Source organism: Dama dama, chromosome 9, assembly GCF_033118175.1.
Source record: "Dama dama isolate Ldn47 chromosome 9, ASM3311817v1, whole genome shotgun sequence".
NCBI lineage: Eukaryota > Metazoa > Chordata > Mammalia > Artiodactyla > Cervidae > Dama > Dama dama.
Genome location: NC_083689.1, coordinates 106703891 through 106723672, shown reverse-complemented (window position 1 = coordinate 106723672; position 19782 = coordinate 106703891). Strand labels below are relative to the sequence as shown.

At 42.1% G+C, this 19782-nt stretch overlaps 1 protein-coding gene and 1 long non-coding RNA gene across 3 annotated transcripts in view; both read left to right on the top strand.

Annotated features, from left to right (window-relative positions):
- Positions 1 to 19782, top strand: part of EFNA5 (ephrin A5) — a 290642-nt gene that overhangs the window by 70740 nt on the left and 200120 nt on the right. The gene's annotated exons all lie outside the window — the stretch shown is intronic.
- LOC133061510 (uncharacterized) lies at positions 1598 to 15667 on the top strand. The gene is made up of 3 exons (XR_009694006.1): positions 1598 to 1796; positions 13356 to 13422; positions 14200 to 15667. It is a non-coding gene; the product is annotated as an uncharacterized LOC133061510 (long non-coding RNA).

Genomic DNA, 19782 nt, shown 5'->3' with positions numbered 1-19782 from the left:
GGCTCGGTTATCCCAGCCCTGCGCCGTCACACCCTGCAGTCACCGAGCTCATTTTTTCCTTTCTGCTCCTCTCCCCTTCTCCCCTCCTGCCCCCACCCACCTTCCCGCTTCCCTTGCCTTTCTGGGTCCCCTGCTTTTTCAGGCCCACCCCTCATTGTCAGCCTGGGGTGGCGCTGCTGACTCATCCAGTCTCATGGTTTAGAAGGTAATGACAAATAAGTGTCAGTAGGCATCATCTTTAACAATCCACCTGACCTTCCCAGTTGGTCTTTGATGAAAAGAGCCTCAGGATCTTGGACACTCTCACCATTTTGAGCACAGGTGAAGCAGGTGGTAGCAACAAGGCAGATACACCCAGGCTGCCAGCATGATTTGAAACAAGACGCCCTTTTCCCGTTCAAGTTTAATTTTTCCAAGGGCCAGGAATGAAAAGCAGCGAGAGCACAAGCACGTACCTTGTTCTGCCTGATGCTTTTTTACTAAAACAAATATTTTTTTTTTTTTTAAGAAACAAGGGCTCTCTACTAGGCAAAATATAATTCTAGTTTAGTGACTTAACAATAACACCACTGGATTATAAATAACTAAAGGATATTCAGGTGGAAAGAGGGTGCTGGCTGGGTCTGGAGAAGGATTAGCTGTGAGCTGTCCTGGGAGACCTAGGGTAAGTTTGTAATTACTTGATGAGGAGGGGATCCTTTTCCAGCAGCAGCCTGCCTTTCACTCAGCATCGTCTTCCTGGTTCTGTTTTTTTTCCCATTTACGTCTCCTAGATCTGTGGTTCTCAACACCGGCTGCGGGTTTAGAATCCCCTTGGGGCTGGGGGGGGGCGTGCTGGGACCCCACCGTTGGAGAGTCCGATGTGACTGGCGTCAGGTGAGGCCGGGGTGGTGGTGGGTTTACTGTCTCTCCAGGGGATTCTAATGTGCAGCCCGAACAGGAGCGCCTGGGCCGCAAAGGTTGACCAGCTGTCTCACTAAGTGGGTGCGCCTCAGAACTGCAGGGTAAGGGGGGTTTTGAGCCAGAAGCTGAGCAGTTTTCCCGCTGAAGTCTCAGCCTTCTCGACCCCTTCTCGAGCAGGCTAGAAACTGGCTGGGAATCTCTGCTTCCAGAGGGAACAGATGTGTTCTCCTGAGGCACAGCCACCGAACGGCTCAATGCTGGAGTCCGGTTCTCTGCTAGGAAGAGGCACAGACTTCTAGAACAGTCTGGCCCTGCTTTGACAGTCCTGGATGGATGATTGACAGCGGGCAGTATCTGATGAGTCTCTTGCCCCAGTCAGGGTCCCTCAGCCGCTCTCAGAGCTCTTTCAAACCTGGTGCCAATGTACATCCTTGGACAGCAAGGAATTTGCACTGAAACTGCTAGTAAGGGGCGTGAACAGAGGTCACGTGCTGTGTCTTCTGGGGGTCAGTTTCTCACTTCCCTTGTATTGTTTTTCACTGCTGGTTTCCTGAAATGTTAAATTTGATGGATTTTGCTTCATTGATTCTTTTTCTTGTGGCTACTCAGAAAAATGAGTCAAAGAAGCTCTGTTTATTCCCGTCTGCACTGTGGCTTATAGGCTGAACTCATTCACAGAAAAAAACGGCGGAGGGCTCCCCGGCTTGTTTTGGTGGAGGCATTAGAAAGCGTGATGGTTTCATCACAGCCAGAGATGTCACGTCACCTCCCTAGCTGTAGACTGCTTCTCAGCACCTACTGCTGGCCTATGCTGATGCGTCTGCACTGAGAAGGCCTTGTCTCCTCTCTGAGGTCCTTCCCTTCTACAGGGGCTCTGTCTCTACAGCTTTTTGGTAGGCGTATTCTGAGTGGGGGTCCCCTGACCTCCAAGGAGTTTAGAGTTTAAGGCCATCTAAAAGAAGTCATATCGTTGGTTTGCCTCATTTCCTGTACTCAAGGTCCATTTTAAATAATTCTTTGTGTGTGGTCAGATTTTCCAGCTTTAAAAAAAGAAATGAGAGAATTCACAGAGTCTTTAAAATCTGTGTTACAAATAACCATGTATTATTTGGCTTAGCTTTGTTCAAAAACAAGGGCTGGGTTTACATTCATTGATTGACTTCTTGGTCAGACTTGTGTACCGAATGTGTACTGTGACTTAGTGGTGAAGATCGAACGTTTGTATAATTGAAGGTCTCTCTACGCGAATGATTTTTTAAATGTTGGAAGCCAGCATTTACTCTTTGACATTAACAGTAGTGAAAGTAACTGCTTTGAGAAATAGGCTGGGATATATGTCGGGCTTGTCTGTCTACTCTGGCTTTTTGGTAAAGTTTGATCCTTCATTGATGCATTCAGGAGATCTTTGCAGGTGTTAAGCTCTTTGAGCTCCACCAGGTGTCTGAAAACTCAGTTGCCAATAGAGGCCAAGAGGGTTATACAAGTTAGTGAGGAAGATGGTGTGCTGGGGAAAGAAGTGTGACTGGTCATCCGGAGAGCACAGGCTCTGCTTTAGCTCTGTGGCTGGACGTGAATATTAATATGATGGTGTTGCCAGATGTTAACATATTTTTATGACAAACTAATAATCTCGATTTTTAGGTCAATTCAACACTGACTTTAAGTCTTATTAAAAAAAAAAAAATATTCTGTGCTGGCCAAGTAAAGCTGGTATGCAGGCTGAGAATTTTTGTGACCTCTGGTGTTTTGTGGCTCTGTTCCCTGCTCCCTACCCAGCCCCAAATATGTGGAAAGTACTTGAGTGGGGTAGCCTACTTTTAAATATATTCTCAGCACTGAGAATTGCATGTTAAGTAATTAAAAATCATTGAAACAGCAGATGGTAATAAAATATGTACAATGATAGATTCATTTCACACATATACTCCCCTCTTGACCCACCCACACAACTGTTAAAATTTTTACATGAAGACCCAAACCGGTTACAAGCATCTATGATTATTGGTGTGAAAAATGCTCATAAATATGGGCACATAAACTATCTGAGTGACTGTCTAAATGAGTTCTGGTCACATTATTTCTCAGCACAATTTCTGAAAGCAGTTGTGGTTGCAGTGAGCTTGGTCTGGGCTTATGGCTCTGGAGCATGTGAGAATCTTGCCTTATGCGTGATGCATGCCATTTACTTTTAAGATAAATTCATGCCGGTGACTGGAGATCCCAGATCACTGACATTTGACACAGAGCTATAAATTCTGCTCCCTCTGGATGGAACTCGTTTGGAAGTATTTCAAGAATGTTATTCCTCCTAGGATTGTGGTTTGGAGGGTAGAGGTTAGAATATAGGAAGGAACTACCACCGAAGGAGACCTGAGTTACGCCTGTTTCTTTAGCAATTTTTGTCGAACTCTGGACTGTCTTCCTTAGTCATTTACATTCATCCTCTTAATCGCTTTGGTAGCCAGCATTCTTGGTGTACAGGTCAGGAAACCACCAAGGTAAAGAAGCCTGGTTTGTCTATCCAAGATGGCTATCTCTAATAAGGGCCAAAGTTAGCACGCATTCCTGCGTTTTGGGGCCACCTCTGAGGCTGCCTCTTCCCCCGCTGGAGCGTGAGGTGGGTAACAGGCTGTATGCAGGGGCGCTCATGGAGCCAGGGCGTGGAAGATGGGTCGCTGTGTTCTCCAGTCCTGCATAAATGCGGCCATATATTTACATAAGACAAGGTCATGTAGCAATCCATTGTCAAGAGAAGGCAGGAGCATGGAGGAATTCTTTTCCTTGCAAGGTTTGTAGGGGGGTAAATGTAGGAAATTGGAAGTGTAAGCAGAGAGACCAACCCAAGTCATTGAAGTTGCCTTAGCAAGGGGGAACACTCAAGCAAACAGACGCTTCAGTGCCTGAGATGATTGCTTCCACAGAGACCCGTCTCCTCTTCAGGGATCAACGTCAGTAACCAGGGGAGAAAGTAAACAAAAAGGGTTAAAACAGGATGTCTTCTGGACTTTAAAAAAAATAACAAAACAAACAATGGTGACAAAATAACGAAGAGGCAAATTACCTCCTTTTCAAGTCCCATTTGGGAGATAAACTTCTTTGCAGAGGAAACCTCATCAAGTTCAGCTTCATTCCACAGTTTTTAAATATTTACTATGGAAAAGAGCACTCATTCTCTTTACTGATGTCTGTGTGTGTGTGTCTATGTTTATAATTAGTTTTCATTCTTTGGCGCCTCCTTAACTCAATTGGATATTAGCAGAGCCCTTGATTATATCTTTTCCCTCCTTCCTTATTTTAGGTATTCCAGTCACTTTGCTTTTTGCAATCTGAATAAAAGGAGATCTGGGAATTAAACTCAAAGGATTGATTCTGGTCCTTTAAGCCGTGTGGGACTTAGTCTATGAGAAAGTTAAATCTGTTGCTTATATTTAGTTTGTGGCTCTCTGTAGACTTAATTCATTCGTCCTGCTCCTCCTTGTCGGGCATAATTCAGTTGGCTTCACGTGCCTACCTACATCCATGACCATCTGCATAATTTCTCTTTGAGTTTATTCTCTTTGCCCCAAATTTGCAGCCTCTTGAAGTGGCCAATCTGTTGGCTGTCCCCAGACTAAGTTTCACTCTCATGATGCCACATGCCTGGTGGGGGTTTGGGGAAGACTGTCAACAGCGCTGGAATGTTGGAAGTCTTTTTTCGAGCGAGCGGAGGACCTTTGGTACCTTGCATAGGAGCTGGAGTGGTGTGCACGCTCTTCACTATGCACTGCAGCCAGAGCACCTGTTCAGTGAGAGGAATCAGCTAAATTACTAGACGTAATTGATGTTTGTGCAAAACATAGAACATTTGTTTTTCTCTCCTTGTGGTTAATGCTCAGCTTGATCATTTAAATGAGGCTTTTTCCTCTCTCTCTCCCCATCCCTCTCTACATTCTATTGAGCACATTTCTTTTCCTCTTAGCCTTTGTCTCCTGGGCACTAACAGGTGCTAAATGTTTCTTATGGAGATAATATATTTAGGAAAAATTTTCATTCAGGTTTGTAATGCTAGCTTGCCCCTTCCTACAACACAAGCAATGAAATGCAGATACGACACAGTTATCGTCCCCAAGTTGAGTCATTTTAAAGTGTATGCATGTCATATATAGTTTTTAATAATCTCTCGGCTATAGAGCATAAACTGGTCTATGAACAAGGATGGCCTGATGAAGCTCGCTTCCCTTGGCTTGGGTGGAATCAGCCAATTTCAAGGCAGATTAGTGGCAGTGCAGAGATAAACAGGCAACGAACATCACTTGAAGAAAAGGAAAATCTCAGCACATCCTCTCCCAGGGAGTGAGGATACAGTGGGGGGGGACCAGAATGGGCCCCCCAGTTTCTGTGTTCTAACCGTGCAGCCACGTGCCAAGAGGCCTAGTGGCTGCTGCTGTTGTCTTGTTGGTTTTTAATAAAAATAAAATCTGGTTGTTTTGAAGACTCATTCCGACCACGTAAGCAGCAAGGAGAATGTGAATAGTCTTCCCAAACTGGGGTTTGGCTTGTCTAACTTCTTGCCAACTCATATTTTTAAAGGAGTTTTTGCTAGAGCCAAAGAAGGTCACTGCGAGGTTGTAGTTTCCTCCTTGCACGTGGCGAGTCATGTGGCCCCCCCAGTTTGTCTGGCTTCCATCACTTTTTCTCTTGTGCAAGTTGGTTTGCAGCCTGACGCCGAGCATCCTGGTGCTGCGATTGTTGGTGTAGCACACGGAGGCTGTGCAGGTCTCTTAGCCTCTCTGCTGCCTGGACTGTTTTCCTGCTTTTTAAGGAGTGGCTACCACAGAGGAGAGGAGCCTTCGTCGTATCTTAAAATTGAAGGTGACAAAGAGAAGTGATGACATTGTCTTAGCGGCACAGAGCATAATCACAGTTACACGTAGAGTTTCACGTGTAAATGCCTGATTTCCGTACCTCTAAAAACCCGACACATTATTTCTGCCACTTTTCCTGCCCATCCTTTTTTCCCTAGCATACAAGTAGGTCAAGAAGTCTTCGGAGAGTCCTGAAATAACTTGCAGGTTTCTTTGGAGGCCAAGAGGCTTCCACTTTCACTACTTCCCTAATTTTCCATCAAAAGGAAGAGAAGATGGGGACAGGCAGAGAAGAAAAATTCCTCATTTGGTTAAGTCTGTGAATCAAGCATTTTTCTGTTTCATACATATTACTTATTTAAGTGGCTCTTGACTGCCATTAGGATTTACTTAGAATTCTAACCCTACATCCCCTTATTTTCCCTTGCCCTCTACATTTTGCTAAGATACAGGTGAAAATAAATGGAATCTCTAAGAGATTTGGTGTATCCATTCAGCCTACATTGACATACAGGTCTGGGGAGATTCCATAAGAAAGACTCTGGCTGGTTCCTCTATATCCATGTAAGATGACACCTAGACATATCTGAAAAGCATTTCTTTACTCCAAGAATAGAGACTCTGTGGTGTTCTTTGGTAATGCATTGATATACTTAAAAGCTAAAAAACCTCTGGAGACCAAGTTGTCTCTAGTTTTTAACCTGAATTCTTTACTTAAAATAACTAATGTTTGAAGGAGTGCTCCTGGTTTCCCTTCTGAACTGAGGCTTTGCTTTATAGAGGAGGCTGTTCCTTTAAGATGGGTGGTGGTGGGGGTGGTTTAGTCTCTAAGTTGTGTCCGATTCTGGCGACCCCATGGACAGTGGTCCACCAGGCTCCTCTGTCCATGGGATCCTCCAGGCAAGAACACTGGAGTGGGTAGCCTATCCCTTCTCCAGGGGATCTTACCAACCCAGGAATCAAACCCAGGTCTCCCGCTTTGCAGGCAGATTCTTCCCTGAGCTACCAGGGAAGCCCTTTAAGATGGGTGCAATTCTAGAAATACTAGGCCATTGGAGCAATTTTCCCATTGACTTTATCATAAAACTGAAAACCACATTTAAACCATTCCCTGCACTTAAAATGTATATGTTAATGGATAATAATTATTTTGGGGAGAGAGGTAGTAAAAAAAAGTCATCAAGTAAAAATACCCCAGGGATAACTAAAATACAGTAGCACCAAGGTACCTTCTCCTGAGTCTGGACGCGTGGGTGGAGCTGTGTGTCCTACACTTTTAGTTCTGTTTATTCATGGTCCTAAGTCTTTCCTCAATCTCCTGCTTTTAGCTGTTCTTTCTAAAGATGGGTTTATGAGGTCTGCTCTTTCAGTTGTCTACTCAATAACCCTAATTGGGGGTGGAGATGTATTTGTTTACTGTCTTTCGTTTTATTCCATGTAGGAAAGGCTAGCTTACTTTTCCTGATTTCTAGGTATGAACTGCCTTTAAAAACCATCACTGTGAGCAATTATTTTTGTAATTGCAGATCTTTATGTAGTGCGTTTTATTTAGGCAGGCTTGATTCTTAATTGAGCATGATTGAATAAAAACAAAAATACCTGAATTTGAGCAATCCCGTTAGTCAATGAAAGAATCCAGAAACAAAGGAAAATGTTGTAAACATAATGTTTTTCAGTTCGGTGGTATGAGAAGTCACATTTGAAAACCTACACCCGCTCCAGCATTAGTTTGATGGGGGTTTTGGTGTCAGTTTGATTTTTCCCTTTGAGTGGTCTGCTTTAGATAGTAGTCTTCATTTCAGCAGTTTTACTTACCGTGCTATCCAAAGCATTAAACATACCAGTGAACTAAACTGTCCCCAAAATGTAATTTCATTTTATACCATATAATATCTTCCACTAATTTATCACCATCCAGATGTTCTTATGTAACTTAACTTCTAACCACAGTTCTGAAACATTTAGGGATAATTTCTGCTGTGGCACTGTTTCAACGTCTCGCATGGAAAGAGAATTATCTTTTCCATATTTGAGGATTTAATTTTAAGGATTGACTAACTCAATAAAATCTTCTCCCTACTTTTTTTTGTACTTTGTTACTTCACTTGTCTTGGGTAGTAGATGTAATATCTGATCTGGTGTCCCATTGTTTGATTCATCCCTAGTTCATTATAAAAATTCTGTTTCCTTATTTGCAATTTTACGGTACAAAAGGATGCTATTCACAGATTTTCCTGTCTATACATATAGCCTAATGTTATTTAGAATTTATCAGAACCCTAACTTGGTGACTGAGTCACCATTCTCTCTTTCGGACTCATTTATCTGTCCAGATCCCACACCTGCTTCCCTCCTTGCTTTGAAGTGTTTGCTGCTAGAAATGACAAGAAATGGAGGTACCCCATTTTGCCTGCTATGTGATATGATAAGAATGGACTAGTGACTTGGGTGCTGGTGAGCGCGTCCTTGGCTTTTGTATTTTACAGATGTTAACTTAGAATTTCCATTCAGTTGTTCTTATTATAAATGAGAAGCAGGGGGGGAAAAATGAACTCACTGCCTATTACCATGGATACTGCATGAAAGAAAAGAAAGGAAGAAAGTGAAGTTACTCAGTGTCCGACTTTTTGCAACCCCATGGACCATGGCCTGCCAGGCTCCTTCATCCATGGGATTCTCCAGACGAGAGTACTGGAGTGGGTTGCCATTTCCTTCTCCAGGGGCTCTTTCTGACCCAGGAGTCGAACCAGGGTCTCCCGAATTGCAAGCAGACTCTTTACGGTCTGAGCCACCAGGGAGTCCATATTTCATGTTGCATGAAGCTGTTCTTCAAATCGTACCCTGCCCAACTCGTTGGTCTGTTTTGCCCACATCCACTGGAGGATGACTTTTCCTCCTGACCAGGGGATCCTCTCCCGTCCAATCGGCCTTTTTCCCTGCAGTAGAATAACCAGAAGATGTACCACTATGATGATTGCTCTGACCACCGCTTCTGCTCATGCCTCAGGATAGCTGAGTACCCACAGGGCATTAGACCCCTTCTTACACTATTCATGTGGACCCTCAGAGTATCCTACGGCAACTCAGTTCATTTATTTATTCCACAAAGATGTATCGAGTACTTACGGCCTATGAGGAACTTCACACAAGATACCATAGCAAGAGCAACTATGAAAATGGAGAGCAAGTTGCTCATCAGCAGTAACTATTAGTAAATGCTGTCAGCTGGGAAGTTAAACCAATCAGACATTAACTGCTCCCACTGACTGTCTTAATGGTTGAGTTTTGTACTAAGAGACTGACAATATCCATAAGGTGATGAAAGACTCAAATATCTGATATAAAAATGTTCATTTACTGCATTTAAAGGTTACTAAAGCTTAAATAATAAACTTAGGAAATATATCAGTCTCGGGGAAGATCCTGCAGCCAGCCACCTGGCCTGTGCCTTGACTGTGCTTCTTTTTCTAAAAGGATTGAATTCTGGGCAGCCAGTTTTGCTGGAAAGATACCGATGAAGAAGTTAAACGTTGGTGAGCCCAACTCCTTGGTGTTTAGAGGCTATTAGTTTAGGTGAATCTGGTGACTACTGAATTCTGGTCACCTTGAAAGTTCAAGGTTGTTTCAGAGGATAACTCAAGCTGTTTTGTTGACTTTCTGCCCACTTCATTGGTCTCTAAAGAACAGAGTTCTGTTTTGTAGACCTTCCTAAGGGGGTTCTGATTGATTCTGTGGAGAACATCCTGGTATTCCCAGAGCAGCCTGGGTCTCCTTATTATTCCCCGGGAGCTAATTGGAACCTTGGGGAGTATTTGCATGTGGTCTTTCTCTAGGGATGAGCAGTTCCCCATAGGCACCGAGGGGATCCACAATGGATCCTCTTCTGGACCTGTGACTAGGAAGAGGGTCTTCATCTCTGCTCTGTGTAGGTGAAGCGTACAGGTCACCAGATAATCTACCTGTATTTGACCTGCGTCCGTCATATCTGGTTTGCTGTGGGTGTCTCCCAGAGTTGGTGGTTAAAGGGATGAAAATACTCAATTTATCAAATAAAAGGCATCTTCTGTTGTAATTGGATAAGAGCTGTCTTCTTCCAAATAAAGTACTCATTGGAAATAGCACATCAGCATGTCCGTATTTGAAGATGCAGACTGGCTTTCCAGGGCAATGCTGACATCCTGTTATAGGGACCCCTTCCCCCTTGTACCCACCTGCCTTGGCTCCCCAGCCATGGCACGACCCATGCTGGCCTTCAGACTGTGTGCTCTATTGCCCAGTCGTGTCTGACTCTTTACGACCCCATGGACTGTAGCCCACCAGGCTCCTCTGTGCATGGAATTTTGCAGGCGGGAATACTGGAATGGGTTGCCATTTCCTCCTCCAGGTGATCTTTCCGACCCAGGGATTGAACCCGGGTCTCCTGAATTGCAGGTGGATTCTATACCGCTGAGCCACCCTTCCTTCAGAGAGCAGGTGCTTAAGGGGTGAGTCCGATCCTAGAGGGCCCTCTTTGTTCTTATCAAGCAACAGGCTCTTCCAGCGACACTCTCATTCACTGGAAAGGTGTCTGAAGAAGCAAGTACACATTTCCTGAGTGAGGAAATTGAGTTCAGTTCAGTCACTCAGTCGTGTCCAACTCTTTACAACCCCGTGAACCGCAGCACGCCAGGCCTCCGTGTCCATCACCAACTCCCGGAATTTACCCAAACTCATGTCCATCGAGTCGGTGATGCCATCCAACCATCTCATCCTCTGTGGTCCCCTTCTCCTCCTGCCCCCAATCCCTCTCAGCATCAGGGTCTTTTCCAATGAGTCAACTCTTCCCATGAGGTGGCCAAAGTATTGGAGTTTCAGCTTCAGCATCAGTCCTTCCAATGAACACCCAGGACTGATCTCCTTTAGGATGGACTGGTTGGATCTCCTTCCAGTCCAAAGGACTCTCAAGAGTGAGGAAATTATACACCTGATATTCTCATTGTCCTGCCAATGGCTGGTACATGGTAGTGCATAATTAATATTTTTATAGCCAAATTATTATTGTGCCAGTAACCCCTGATATTTTTATATTTTCCTTTTTTAGGTACGTCAGTCTGAACCAGATTTTTTGGCCAAACAAATGAGCCCTGCTTCATTTTTAGTTGTTCTAAATGTAACCAATTTATTTGGACCTTCTCTGGGCTGCTATGGTTCAGGAGGAGGGGGAGGGCCACTCTGAGGACAAAGGCTGCTAATTCATATTAAGCTACCTTCTCACTTTTTCCTCAGGGAATATTTGGTTATGAGAACTTTGGATCTTTGCTTACCTCAATTTGATAGGATTAAGATTCTTTATCCTAGTTCTCTATTACTAGTTCATATATATATATAAATGTTATACATGTGACCTTGTTTTTGAACTTTAGAAGATGTCCCGTTGTTTCCCTATAGGAGGGAATTAAAGTTTCTGATCCGGGAGACTTAGGGCTCCTGTTGTTATAACCTTTTGAGCCATAAGGGAATCCTACCAACTAGATTATAGTTATTTACAGCTGTTTCCTTGAAAAGCTAATCTTCTATTCATCTGTTGTTTGAGATGGAATGTGGAATTTATTGACATCGATCTGGCCAGAGAGTAGAAGAGGAACAGAAGGAGAGAGCATGAGCACATTTGTTTTTACTTTTACTTTTCTGTACAAGATCATCATAAATTCTTTAGAAAGTATGCTTGGTTTCATTCTAAGTCATTCATTATTTTGGATGGGATGGGAATTTAAAAAAAATATTTAAAAGTGAGCTGCAAGGAATATCATCTGGACAATGATGATGTTCCCAAATATTATACTCTGAGAAGTAGAGTCTTTAGAAGGGCCTAGTCTGTCTCCAAGCACTTATTAAGTCATTTATTATTTGTGATACTGTTTATATACGCTCAAGTGAACCAGACATAATCTCAGTCTCAAATGAACTTCACTCTTATGTGGATATGTTGAAGGATTTATAATACAAGTAGTTTTAAAATGTCTGTTCAGTCTACCAACATTTATTGAATAACTGCTATATGCCAGGCTGGGTACTAGGTGAGGTGAGTATGTTAGCATATCAAAAGCATGTCATTAAATAGTGGTAACAGACTTGTAAATGAATCATTCTATTAGAGCAACTGTTTTGTACAGGTCTTCAATCTATCTTTTACGCACTCATCTTCCACTTGTTAACTTAAACAGTCTACTTAGAATGAGACTTGGGCGCTGGGGTTTGTCCAGGTCCATGCAGAGAGCAGCTCTTGCTCTCCTTTTCTTTGATGGGGTGGGGCTGAGGTGCTTGCTGTCTCTGATTCCCTTCTGTTTGCACTGACCTCAGCGGAGGTGATCTGAGGAGTACCCACACAGGCCGCTAACTCACCCTTTCTAAATACTGCGTAGAAGATGTTTTGGCTGCCTAACGTGATACAGGAGTCTTGGTTCTCAGGAGGTCGTGGGACATGTTTGTCTCTTAAGACATAAAAGGATCTGTTTTCCCTGCACTGGAGACCTCAACTCTACTTTCTGTTCCCATTTACACACGGAGGCAGGCAGCTGCACAAGTGGAACTTGAGTCTAAACCACAGGGTGTTATAACATATGAAACTTGAATGTGGCAACTGTTATTGTCTGCAGTAGCGAACTGTCTGGGGAAATTCAATCTCAGCCTTGGACCTGGCCATGCAGGCTCCAGCAGCCCCGGGTCACCAGTGCAGACGACTCTGAAACTGATTTTAAACACTTTTCATCGGAACTGAAGTATAATTCTGGCCTGCAGCTTAATCAGATATTTGATGTGCTCTCCACTAGTGGAATTTTCTACTGTTTCTGGCTGTTACCGTCCCTAAAGACACAGTGGGTCTCTTTGCTCTTTGTTATTCCTTCTTACATCTCAGGAGTAAAGGACCATGATAATGAATAATCTCTCAGGATCCCATCACAGGGGGAATGAAACTTTAGCAAGTGGGGAATGAGGTAGACGAAATTGTTTCTAAAGCCCCTTTCAGGACTGTGGATGAAGCCGTTTACCCTGTATTAGTGTGTTCCAAGGTGAAAAATAGTATGTTACTGGAAACGATTAATGGAATTTTGGCTGAGGAGAATGCTGTGGGGAGAACTGAGTTGGATCTGAGTTCCATGGGTGTGGGGTGGCTGATGTTGTCCACAGCCTGCATTGCTCAACTTTAACTAGATCTTGCTACATTTGCTGTTATGCTTTGTACACACACACATCTTAAAAACTTCTCATTCCAAGTCATTTTCCAGTTTCACCTCAAAGCACAAATTTATAGTAAAAATTATTCTCAATATACTGGCTCAGTGCTGAGATCAGGAAATTCCCTAAGCTCATTTTTTTTTTTTTTAAACATGCTGATTTTAGGATCAGAGATTCCTAGTGTTTGAAAGACAACAAATTGCCCAAAACAGCCAAGCTCTTGTGTGAACACAGCTAATGGAGTGGTACAACACAGTGTGTGCGCGGGCTTGCATTTGGTGGTTGTTTTTTCTCTGTCTCCCTCTCATTTTGTTTTTTTTTCCTGTGAAGTAGTGTGGGAATTGTGTATCCTTTTGCTTTGCAGTTGTTCACCCCAATTTATCATCATTTCAGATAATCCTGAAGAGAGGAAGATCCCTGCAAGGGGAAAATAAGTAGAGAAGAAAATGAGTTTATTAAGGTATAGAGTCTGTTCTCATGCAGATGTCCTTGATTTTTAAATTCAAATGCAGAATTTGGCATATTATTAGAATTGTCTCTAAATGGAATATCCCCCACATTGTTCTTGAGGTCTTGTCAGAGATTTAACTTTTAGAATTAAGTGTCTTCAATTGCAATGGCAGTCAGGAGCTGAAAAGAGCTCTTTAAATTGTAATTTGTATAGCTATATAGACTTGTCAAGTACCTTCAGAAGTGTGATTCTGTGATCCTCTGATGTACTTTCAGAGGGGCTGAATCATTGTTAAAGTTCTCATCGAAGGCATACAAAGTCAGCCTTGGAAGTCCAGGAAATGCTATGGGTGACTGTAAATTGTTAAAGAGATTTATGGATAGAGACTTGTATTATAAATATTCTGAGTTGAGGTTGATTAAACATCCTACCTCTTTGTCATATAATCAAAATATTGTAAACAACCACGGAGAGTTAGATTGATTAATAGTGAAATGGCCAAATGACACGGGTCAGAAGTATAGCTCGTTGTGTAAAGGTGGGGCCCGTGAAAGTTCTGCTGGAAGTAAATCAAGGAGTGCAGCCTATTTAGTGGATGGAAGCATTTTTAGTGAACAATTAGCTCATCCTGCATTTTCCTGAGCTGAAATTACCAGGTCACATTGCTGATCCTGGTAGTAAGAGGCAAAAAGAGGACTATGGCACTATTAACTGTGGCTTTACAATTTTTTTTCTATTTTGCATAGATTGATTTTATTGAAGGATGGCCTCTTTTTTTCTTTTAAGGACTGAATCATGCAGCTCCAGAATTCTTGGAACTTCTTGTCTGTTGTACAGATCTAAAGAGGAACGTGGTTGCAAAAAGGAAAGCCTTCAGCTGCAGACCTGGGTTGGAATTTGGGTTTAGCCATTAGCTGTTTAACCTTGGGCAATAATAATGATTAAACTAATAGCCACTGTTTATTACTTATTCTGTGCCTGGCTCTTTGTGTACATCTTAACTAGCTCTCTTAGCCCTGGAGAGAGCTGTACCTTGTTCAGTATCACATAGCTGGTTAATGGAGAAACCAGAATTCCCACTGAGATGTGATTGCCACCTAAATTCCTGATCTCTTTTCTGTATCAAGATTCCTTAAGTTCTGTGCCCTATAATATCTACATATATAAGACGGAGACATATTAATACTCCTAGAGATGCTGGGAAGGAGAGAGAGGTTATGTTGAGTTCATGATGTCTGGGAGGCCCACAGAAATCCAGGAGGTTTTGATCAGAGCCACAGTGATTTGCGTAACCCCTGGCATTTTTGTCTTCATTGACTCTTTCCTCCTTAAGAAAAATATTGAAAGTTCTATCCTAACACTGTGCTGGTATAAAAGCAGATATAATTAAGGGTGGGTTTTATTACTGTTTTCTTTTACTATAATAAATGTGAACACTGTGTAGGCCCTAGGCATTGGGCGTACAGTGCCCAGTTATAGAAGTCAACCTGTGTCATCACAGGCTGACCATCAGCTTCAGAGCCCTGTTTTTTTCCTTTTGTGAATCATGTTCCTGTTATGGCCTGTCACTGAAATAACAAATTCTGCTCAGCAGGCATTTATGGGTGTGAGGGTGTATTTTTGGGGAGAACAGGAATCTGTCATCATTGGTATTAGCTGGACAGATATTCTCAACAATGGGTACTCACAGAGGATGACTCTTGACTGATTAGTTTACACTGTTTATCATTTATGTTTTCTTACATATTTGACATATCTTACAACTTTAAAGCACTCCTCTTCATATCAAAAGCTATTTGTAGTAAGGCCTAGAAGAGTTTCTTACTGTTGTTTTCTCTGCCGATTAGAACTGGCAGCTGGTTTTGGCCCCATGTGGTCCCCCTACCCCAGTCCTCTCCGGGTTGGAAGCTGGTTTTCAGGACAGCTTCTCCTTGCCTCGTACTCCTCAAATCCACAACTGACTACAGCCGGCATTTCTCGACTTTCAGAACGAAACTCATGGGTTACTTCAGACTTCATGGATTTGGGCCCAGGCCACACGCCTAACCAGTTTGATTGACTCATTACTAGTTTAATGACTTGGTGCTGGGCTGGCTTGGATCACAAACTTCTCCAGGAAAGCCCTACTTGCATCGTCTCAACACCTCAGCATTTAATAAATTCTTATTGATTGAATAATAAATGAGTGGCTGGCAAAGAACCAGCGGGTTATGTCAGAGGTGCCAACATGATTATGTTTAGACCCCAATCCATTAAAAACTCAGCCATTTTGGTGAGGTCCTTACACCCTCTCGGAAGTTTTAAAATTTGAGAAAAACCTTGTATAATCTGATCAGAATCCAGGCGATGTTCTTTGATCAGTTAAGGGAAAAAATACCAAGTGTCAGGCATAACCCAAGATTCCAGGAAGCTGTCCACGGCGATGTCTGAACCCCAGTGCTCCAGAAAGGTTTCATCCCTCCTGTGGATGGCAGACAATATGCTTGCTGATGCAGCCGGTGATATAATTAAACTTTTGACCACATGCATGACTTTAAGCAAGAAAGTGGCTAAAGCTCTGTGTCTAACGTGATTGAAGGGTGGAATCCGATGCTGAGGCTCCCTCAACTAATCTCTCCTTTCAGAGTTCACTAGAAGCAGCCCTTCTGGGGGTCTGGAGTTTACAATAAGACCCTTTTATACTTAAAATGTCAGCAAAATACTAAGACTAGCTCTTCCCCATACACGAAGGGGTAAGCCGGTCCATTCTTTCCTCCTGACATTTGGTCTAATTCCATCTCAGATAAGTGGGTGTTGGAGGTAATCCTGCTGGAGTGGGGCACCCTAAAATCTCCCCGTTTCGGGGTGCCCTTTGGGTCCCACCCTTATCTCTAAACCTTCCCCGGGTTTTCTGTATCTGACAAGGGCACGTAGCTCGTCTTCTTTTGGCCTGCAGTAATATCCGATATTTAGATTTCATAGGAACCACGAAATGCTGTTCGTAGACCCAACAGCCCAGCAGAAAAAAAAACCGGCTTCATCTGGAAATGGCAGCTTTCCCATTTCCCAGGCTCCTTTCTCAAGCAAGGTTGGAGTTTTCCATTTGCAATTGACCTGTTTCAGAGTGGCCAGGTGGCCAGAGGGCCTCTGCAGACTCCCCCAGGGCCTGAGAAAATCTGTATTGGCATTTATGTTAGTCATTTTGCAGGTGAAAGGTATTCTGATTTACATTTCACAGTCCAGTCTGCTGCCAGCCAAGAGTGAAAACACGGTGCAATTGGCCACTAGGTCTTTTTGAACCAGGTAAATATATATGCTTACTATTCAGGTGAAATTCTCTGACTGAAGCTTACATAGGCAGGCAGGTTGAAGCAGATTTCTATGTCTTGGATGGGAGATAACCCTGGAATGTTAACCTGCGGGGTGAGGGGACTTTGTGTGGGCAAGGATTTGACTATCAACTTGTGGATTAGAGAAAGGGTTTCATCACATTTTAGCCTGGTACAGTCTAAACAGTTCTGGTGAGATTTCTAAAGGAAGGAGCTTGAAGATGTCTATAACTAAACAGTAAAGCAAGCTTCTCTGATCATGTTCCCTCATCTTCATGAACTGAAGAATTTTGAGGCTAACAGATTTATGAGAGCCTTTAGAAACAACCATTGTGGTGTTTTCCTCTCACCTGAGTCTACTCCAACTTGCTAGATAAACTGAGTAAGTGATAAAGTCATATATCCCCCTTTATTTTCAGGGGTAAATGTGTGATTGGTTGTCTTAGATGAGACTGATTCATATATTTTCCCAAACAAAATGTCAGCATAGTTGCTGAAGATGCATGTTTAATGTAATTCTTTGTATTTGGCATGATTCAAAATTGATTTTATGAATAAGGCTGCAGATTAACCTTTCTGTAACAGCCTGGAAAAATGATCACTTGAAAACATAGTCCCTCCTAATAGCATTCTTTGCGGCAATCAGAGATAATCTGCTTGTGTGCAGTCAACTTATTAGCTCATTTCCTTAAGCCGTTTCCTAAACTTGTTATCTGATTGCTGGGATGGTCCCAGTTATTGGATTGGGGGATAGTTCTTTTGCTGGATGTAACTTTTCTCAGTACAGACGATTATGATACTGACCATGGAAACGGACATTGTTAGAACACTGTGGTAAGGATAGAGGACTAGAAAACATCCACTGAAAAAACAACTTGCCTGTTCTATCAGGCCAGTGCCTGGTTCTGGGCTGTCATCATTTTGAGCAGATATCCTTGGGTGAGTGTGTAGCACACTTTTTTTTTTTTTTAATTATTCTTTGCCTAGTATTTCCTCTTTAAGGAAATAGGCATTTCACAGAAAAGAATTTAAATTAATCCTGCCTTTCTGTTTTTATTGTCTTCGAGATTTCCATGAAAACTTATTTCTGGGGAATGCTAAGTATATTTGGTATGAGCAAATGCTGATGTTCTTCTTAAATAAATGATTTTGGAAACTGATGAAAGTAGGTCATGCTAACCAGGTGGAATCCTAAACCCTGTGTCTTTTTTCTGTTGATCTCTTCTTTCCTATTATCTTGAACTTTTGTTAATGCTTTTCATTCTTTGGTCTAGTTTTCCTAGTGAGCTATAAAGTCCTTGAGAGTAGGGACTGTAAGCTGTACAACTTATCTTCACTGTGCATAGTATGTCTACCACAGATTTTTTTTTTTTTAGAGTGGTCAGGATCTGAGAGATCATGACAAACTTGCTTTAAAAAACATCCAAGAAAAACTGATTGTATTTTTACCAATTTGTAAAAATATTAATAGAAATATTTAAAATTACATTAAAAAACTCCAACATTATATGAACCAACAGGCATAAAAAGAAGTCTTTCTGTGTTAAGAGTCCTAGAGAAAAGTTTTTCCCTTAAAAAAAAAAATAGTATGCGTCCAGGTGACCACCAAACAAGCCAGATATTTTGGGAGGTGTCCAGTTAGCTTTCTGAATTGTAAGTGCAACTGAATGGCCTTAAAAATTTTACTATAGTCAGTCTGCTAAAATATACTTTTCCTGATCATTCAAAGAACACTTCCTGTCCACTGAGGGAAGAATTTCTTACAGATTAAGGGCTTTTTTTTAACCTCTAGGATCTTTTTGATTAACCACTTGTTATATTTATACCTCCAGAACAAGACCAAATAAAAAACTGCATTTTTACTTTGTTAAATTTGAAGAATTGATGTGAAAGAACATTGTGTGTTGTCAGGAAATGATTTTTCTTGTTAGCATTAGCCAAGCAGAGCTAGTGCCCTCTGCTGTGGCTTTTTACCGTATTAGTCAGGGATGTCCTTCAACGTCTTTGGTGATGATGGGCATAAATCACATCGAGAACAGTGGTATGTAGTGAATTTAGCACAACTGCATTTTTTAATATGTAAGTAGGCTTAGGTTTTTATCTCCCTTATCTTAAGCCCGTCAAGATCAAACTCAAGCAAGCATTCACATCCACAATTGAATCTCACCAGCCTTTTTCTTTAAGTTAACATTAGTTCAAACTCTCCCCACTGCTTCTGTCAATAGATCTTTTAAAGGCAGGCATTAGAGTTAAGTTTGCCTTAGTCTTTTTTTTTTTTTCCCCCTTCCACAGCTCCAAGCCCAAGGGCTTCTTTTAATAGGCATTAGTTAAGGCCCAGAATTGAGTAGACATTTGTGAAGGAGACTTGAAGTTTGGAACAGAATTGGCCTTTATAGTTTTTCCATGGGGGGAAAAAAATCTTCTTATAAGAATAAAGGCTGCCTACTAATCTGCTACCATCTGGAGAATGGAGAAGCCAGAGGTTGTTGGCACCAGGTCACATCCCTTATGTAAACTGTCAAATTCTTTTCATATTAATGGCATATTGAGCTTAATCTAAAGGGGTTTGGTATCAGGCAGAGCTTATTTATTGATTTTTTTTCCCCTGCAAGGGAGAGGCCATCGTGTTGTTGCCATGAGAGAAAGACACTTATTGTCAAAAAAAAAAAAAAAGAGGTTTTGGTTCCTGAAGGACTTTTCCTCATACTTACATGTTGCTTACCATCTAACCATATGTAAAAATCCTCAGTTCTTTCCAGCAACTCTTTCCCACCTGAACTATTGAAGAACAGTTGCTTTGTGTCTTAAATTCAATAAGAATTGCAGTTGATAGCTATCATGCTTACGCCATACTTGAAATAAAGCAACAGTGAGCCTGAGATTCTGTTTTTCTTATGGACTATTTTGTGCACATGTGCATGTGACTATACATATAGATGTGCATTTTTGTGCTTTAGGATATAATAGAACAGCTAAAAATCACCTCAAGTCTTATGTGGTGCCTGCTATTGGAGTGGCAAAGAATAAAAATCCCTTACTTTTTGATTATGAAAACCTTTAG